The sequence below is a fragment of the Gossypium hirsutum genome, chromosome A03 (genome assembly GCF_007990345.1).
Source record: "Gossypium hirsutum isolate 1008001.06 chromosome A03, Gossypium_hirsutum_v2.1, whole genome shotgun sequence".
In the NCBI taxonomy this organism is placed as follows: domain Eukaryota; kingdom Viridiplantae; phylum Streptophyta; class Magnoliopsida; order Malvales; family Malvaceae; genus Gossypium; species Gossypium hirsutum.
The window spans coordinates 39,854,860-39,861,033 of NC_053426.1; the positions used below are offsets into that span (position 1 = coordinate 39,854,860).

General features: G+C 36.9%; 1 non-coding gene across 1 annotated transcript; it reads left to right on the forward strand.

Annotated features, from left to right (window-relative positions):
* Positions 1–1,179: 1,179 nt before the first annotated feature.
* Positions 1,180–1,286, forward strand: LOC121227762 (small nucleolar RNA R71). The gene has a single exon (XR_005925285.1). It is a non-coding gene; the product is annotated as a small nucleolar RNA R71 (small nucleolar RNA).
* Positions 1,287–6,174: the final 4,888 nt, after the last annotated feature.

Consider the following 6,174-nt stretch of genomic DNA (forward strand, 5'->3'; position numbering starts at 1 on the left):
CTAAATCAGCTAATGCATTATTAACATCTAAACTACCAATTAAGCAAGGAATTGTAAAACTCCCTGGATCTTTTAATTTGTTAGGTAGCTTATTCTACAGAATAGCTGAGCAAACTGCGTTTAGCTCCACATGCGATGCCTCGTCCAGCTTTCACTTATTTGCTAAAAGCTCCTTTAAAAATTTCATTGCATTTAGCATCTGTGATAGAGTTCAATAAATGGTAAGTTAATGTGTAATTTTTTTAAGAGTTTAAGGAATTTACCAATTTGTTCATCTGAGCAGTCTTTCCTTGTCACGTTAGGGTATGGCACACGAGGCTTGTATTCTGTACTTACCAGTTTCTGCTCATTGTGGTCTACCTCACCTTTACCTTTGCTTATCTCAATTTCTTGCCTTGGTTCTGGTTCAGGTGTGACTAACCCTTCCTCATCTTGACTGGTAATCACGTTGAGTTGCTCCCTTGGGTTAGATCCTGTGTTGCTTGGCTGCTACCTTGTGGTCGTTCAGAAATCATCTTGGCAAGCTGTCCAATCTGAGTTTCGAGCCCTTGGATCGATGCTTGTTGATTCTTAAGTGCTGTCTCGGTATTTTGAAAATGAATTTCTGTCACCGAGATAAATTTAGATAGCATCTCTTCAAGGTTCGGTTTCTTTTCCTGTTGATAGGGTGGTTGTTGAAAACCCGGAGGATTCTGTGGCCTTTGATTCCCTTGACCACCCCAGGAGAAATTTGGGTGGTTCCTCCAACCTGCATTATAAGTGTTACTATATGGGTTATTTTGGGGTCTAGAGTTATTGTTACCCATATATTGGACTTGTTCCTCCTCGATGCTAGGGTTGAAGGGTTCATATTCTATGCATGCTCCTCCTCCATTCGAATTACACCTCATCATTGGATGTACCTGAGTAGAACCACACAAACCGTCAATCTTTTTATTTAAGAGTTCTACTTGGTTAGATAGCATAGTAGCCGCGTCGAGGTTGAAGACACCGACTGCTTTCATCGGCTTTGTTCTCATAACTTGCCACTGATAGTTATTCAGTGACATCTCTTCAATAAATTCGTAAGCCGCCTTAGGTGTCTTATTATTGATAGTTCCTCCAGCGGCTGCATCAGTCATCTGCCGAGTCGAAGGATTCAGGCCATTATGGAACGTTTTAAACTGTAGCCAAAGCGGTAACCCATGGTGAGGGCACCTTCTCAAAAGGTCCTTGTATCTCTTCTATGCATCGTAGAGTGTTTCTAAATCCATCTGCACAAAAGAAGAGATATCATTACGTAATTTGGCTATTTTAGCTGATGGAAAATATTTTAATAAAAATTTTTAGGTCATTTGTTCCCAAGTAGTGATTGACCCTCGTGGTAACGAGTTCAACCATTGTTTAGCCTTATTCCTTAACAAAAAGGGAAACAACCGAAGACGTATGGCATCATCAAAAATGCCGTTGATTTTAAATGTATCGCAAAATTCTAGGAAATTTGCCAAGTGAGCGTTGGGATCCTCGTCCTGCAAACTATCAAACTGAACAAACTGTTGTATCATTTGAATTATGTTAGGTTTCAGTTCAAAATTATTTGCAGCAACAGCAGGTCTAACTATACTTGACTCAGTTCCTGTTAAATTAGGTTTAGCATAATCATACATAGTGTGCGAAGCAATATTTTGATTAATAGCAATTGCAGGAGGTAGCGGATTTTCTTGGTTTTCAGCCATCTCCTCGGTCATGGTTTGAATATCGTCCTCTTGCTCGTTCTCTATGTATCTTAAGCTTCACCTTATTTCTTTTTGGTTTCTGCGAACTGTGCGATCGATCTCACTGTCAAAAAGTAGTGGTCCTGACAAGTTTCTTCTAGTCATAAACTATAAAAACCTGCCAAGAGGAAGAAAAAGTAAATTAATAAATAATAATAAAAATAAAATTAACTTGCAAGAAAAATAAATGGCTAAAGTAATAAAAACTGAGTCTTCCTAATATCTTAGTTCCCTGGCAAAGGCCCCAAAAACTTGTTACGTGATTTTGTGTGATAATTTTTATAAATTTATAATTAATCGTTCTTGTAACTATTATCACGATGAAGGCAAGGGTACCTATCGAACAGTAGTATAGTTTTAGCAAGACCAAATTGTCAAACCCAAAGGAACTAAAAGTACTAGTAATGACTGTCTTTTTATTATTAGCCTAAGAATAATGGGGTTTGTTTTAACTAACTAATTAACTAAACTAAGAATTTACAGAAAATAGAATTGGGGAATTACTTTTGGAAAACTCGATTGATTGAGACAATACCTAACGAAAAATCCACCTAGACTTCACTTGTTATTCTGACTCCGAATCGGACGATTTATTCATTTGACTTGATCCGTAGAAATCCCTAAGTTATATTATTATCTCTCTTGAGACAACAACGTCTAACCCTAGGTTGAATAATTGAAATCTTTTTCTAATTAACTTCCTAGGGTTGCATTAACTCGATCTATGGATCCCCTTATTAGGTTTGACCTTAATCCGAAAAAATCTTGTCACCCTATCTCTAGGCGCGCAATCAACTCCGCTTAATTATGACAATTGTACTCTTAGACAGGGTTTATTCCTCCTCTGAATAAGAGCTTAACTTGAATCAATATCCTGGAATATCAAAACAAGAATTTAGAACACATAATTAAGAACAAGTCAAATATTTATTATACAATTCAAAAAATAATAACAAGATTCATCTTAGGTTTCATTCCCCTAAGGTATTTATGGGATTTAGTTCATAACTAAAAAGGAAAACATATCAGAAGAATAATGAATACAAAACATAAAGAAAACCCAAAATACCTGAAGGGAAATTGAGGGGAGATCTTCAGTCTTGACGATGAATCCGACTTCTAAGATGGATCAATCGGCTTCCTTCGAGTAATTACTTCCTTCCTCCCTATGCCTCCCCTTTTCCTCTTCCTTTAGGGTGTATTTATAGGCTTTGGAATGCCTAAGAACCCTCAAAATTGGCCTTTTCCGAATTGGACTAAACTTGGGCTCGGCAGGGACACGCACGTGTGCTTTTACTTTAGGCTGTGGTCAAGCTTGTTAAATAGGCACGGGCGTGTGGTCCACCCGTGTGAGTCGTGCTTCGATTCTGCCAAATTGACACGGTCGTGTGGTTAGCCTGTGTGAGGAGATCCAGGCCGTGTTGATTTCGTACGTAGGCCCATTTTCCCCTTTTTGGCCCATTTCTCGTTTCTTTTGCTCTCTTATGCTCACCTAAGTATAAAACATGAAATTAAGGCATTTAGGAGCATCGAATTCACCAATTCTAAGGAAAAATCATCCATAAAATGTGTTAAGCATGGAGTAAAAATATGTATAAATTACGGTTTCTCACCATCCATTTGTGACTGGAAAGCAGTACTGAAATGCAATTTTGTACCCAAACCATCTTGCAATTTCTTCCAAATCCGTGATGTGAATCTCGGATCTTTGTTTGACACAATAGATAATGGCACACCATGCAATCTCACAATATCGGAAATATATAACTCAACTAACTTATCAAGCAAGTAATCAAATTGTACCGGAATAAAATGGGCTGATTTCGTCAATCTATCAACCAGTACCCAAATTGCATCTTTCTTTCTCGGAGATAGGGGCAAACCTGAAACAAAATCTATCATTACATTATCCCATTTCCAATCAGGAATCATAATCAGTTGTAAAAAACCCGATGACACCTGATGTTCAGCTTTAACTTGCTGATAGATTAAGCATTTCGCAACAAATTCAAAGATATCATGCTTCATACCAAGCCACCAATAAAATTGTTTCAGATCATTATACATTTTCGTACTACCCAGATGAAAAGATAAACGACTATTGTGAGCTTCATTCAAAATCATCTGAATCAATTCTGGATTTCTCAGAACACAAATTCGATCTCAGAATCTCAAACAATCGTCATTATCAATTTGAAATTCAGAATCAGAATCCAATTCACATTGTCTCATTTTACTAAAATCTCATTATCAATCTTCCGAGCTTCGATAATCTGTTGAATGAATAGTGGTCTTGCTTTTAATTCGGCTAAAACTAAACCATCATTAGACATAACCAAATGAGCATTCATCTCACGTAGAGGAAACAGTGATTTTCGACTCAAAGTATCAGCAACAACATTTGCTTTTCCAAGATGATAATTAATCACAAGTTTGTAGTCTTTTAACAGTTCTAACCATCTTCTCTATCGAAGATTCAAATCTTTCTGAGTCATCAGATATTTCAAACTCTTATGATCAAAATAAACATGACATTTCTCACCAAACAGATAGTGGCCCCAAATTTTCAAAGCAAATACAATCATAGCTAATTCTAGATCGTGCATTGGATAGTTCTTTTCGTGCGGCTTTAACTGTCTCGAAGCATAAGTAATGACTTTACCTTCCTACACCAAAACACATCCCAAACCGCTCAACAAACCATCATTATAAATCAAAAATTCTTTACCCGATTCAGGTTGTACTAACACTGGAGCTTCAGTCAATAGGGCTTTCAATTGATCAAAGCTTTTTTGACACTTTCGAACCATTCAAACTTCACATCTTTCTGAAGCAGTTTCGTTAACAGAGTTGCAATCATAGAAAAGCCTTTTAAAAATCTTTGGTAATAACCAGTAAGTCCCAAAAAATAGCGGACTTCGGAAACATTTCTCGAAGGCTTCTGATCCAAAATAGCCTAAATTTTGCTCAGATCAACTCGGATACTTGATGCTAATACAATATGGCCCAAAAAATCGACTTCTCGTAACCAAAATTCACATTTACTAAACTTTGCATACAATTGCTTATCTCGCAAAGTCTGTAGCACTATTCTCAAATGTTCGGCATGCTCAGATTCATCACATGAATAAATCAATATGTCATCGATGAGTACGACAACAAATCGATCTAAATACAGTCTGAAAATTTTGTTCATCAAATCCATAAAGATAGTAGGTGCATTAGTTAATCCGAAAGGCATAACTAAAAACTCATAGTGGTCGTACCTCGTTCTAAATGCAGTTTTTGAAATGTCTGAATCTTTTACTCGCAACTAATAATAGCTTGATCTGAAATGTATCTTCGAAAACAGTGTAGCTCCTTTCAATTGATTAAACGAATCATCAATTCGAGGCAGAGGATACTTATTCTTGTTAGTCACTTTATTCAACTGACGATAGTCTATACACATTCTCATCGTACCGTCTTTGTTTTTCACAAACAGAATAGGAGCACCCCAAGGTGAGAAACTCGGTCTAGCAAACCCTCTATTGATCAACTGTTGCAACTGAGATTTTAATTATTTTAGTTCGATCGGTGCCATTCTATACGGAGCTATCAAAATCGGAGTAGTTCCCAATATTAACTCAATGCCAAATTCAAATAGAGGTAATCCTAGAAGTTCTTCAAGAAACACATTAGAGAATTCACAGACAACAGGTACTGATTCAATTTTCTTTTTTGACACTTTCGAATCAATCACATAAGCAAAGTAAGCTTGACAACCTTTTCTCACAATACTCAGATCTTTCATCGAAGATATTACAACAGGCAATCCATTCAAATCACTAGATTCAATTCGGACTATTTCATCATTCTTGCATCTCAAATCAATAGTTTTTCGTTTGCAATTCACAACAGCTTAATGTAAAGTTAACCAATCCATACCCAGAATAATATCAAACTCATCAAAGGGTAATAACATCAAATCACCCGGAAAACAAATGTCTTGAAACATCAACGGACAATTCTTGCACACTTTGTCAACTAAGACACTTTTACCTAGGGGGTTTGATACTTTAATCACGAATTCAGTAGACTCTACATGAAAAGTCTTACTGGATATTAAATTTATGCATATATACGAATGTGTTGATCCTGGATCTATCAAAGCAATCACAGAAGTATTGTAAAGAGTAAAAGTACTCGTAATCACATCTGGAGATGAAGCTTCCTCACGAGCTCGAATGGCATAAGCTCTGGTAGGTGCACGAGCCTCGGATCTAACAGTAGTGTCTTTTGTTCCCCTCTGACTGACACTCACATTACCCGTATTTTTGGGAGGTCTATTACGAGATGCATTGCCACTTGGCCTCGGATTTTATACCATTTCTTGCTCAACAAACTGTAGGCAATCACGAATAAAGTGATCTAATGATCC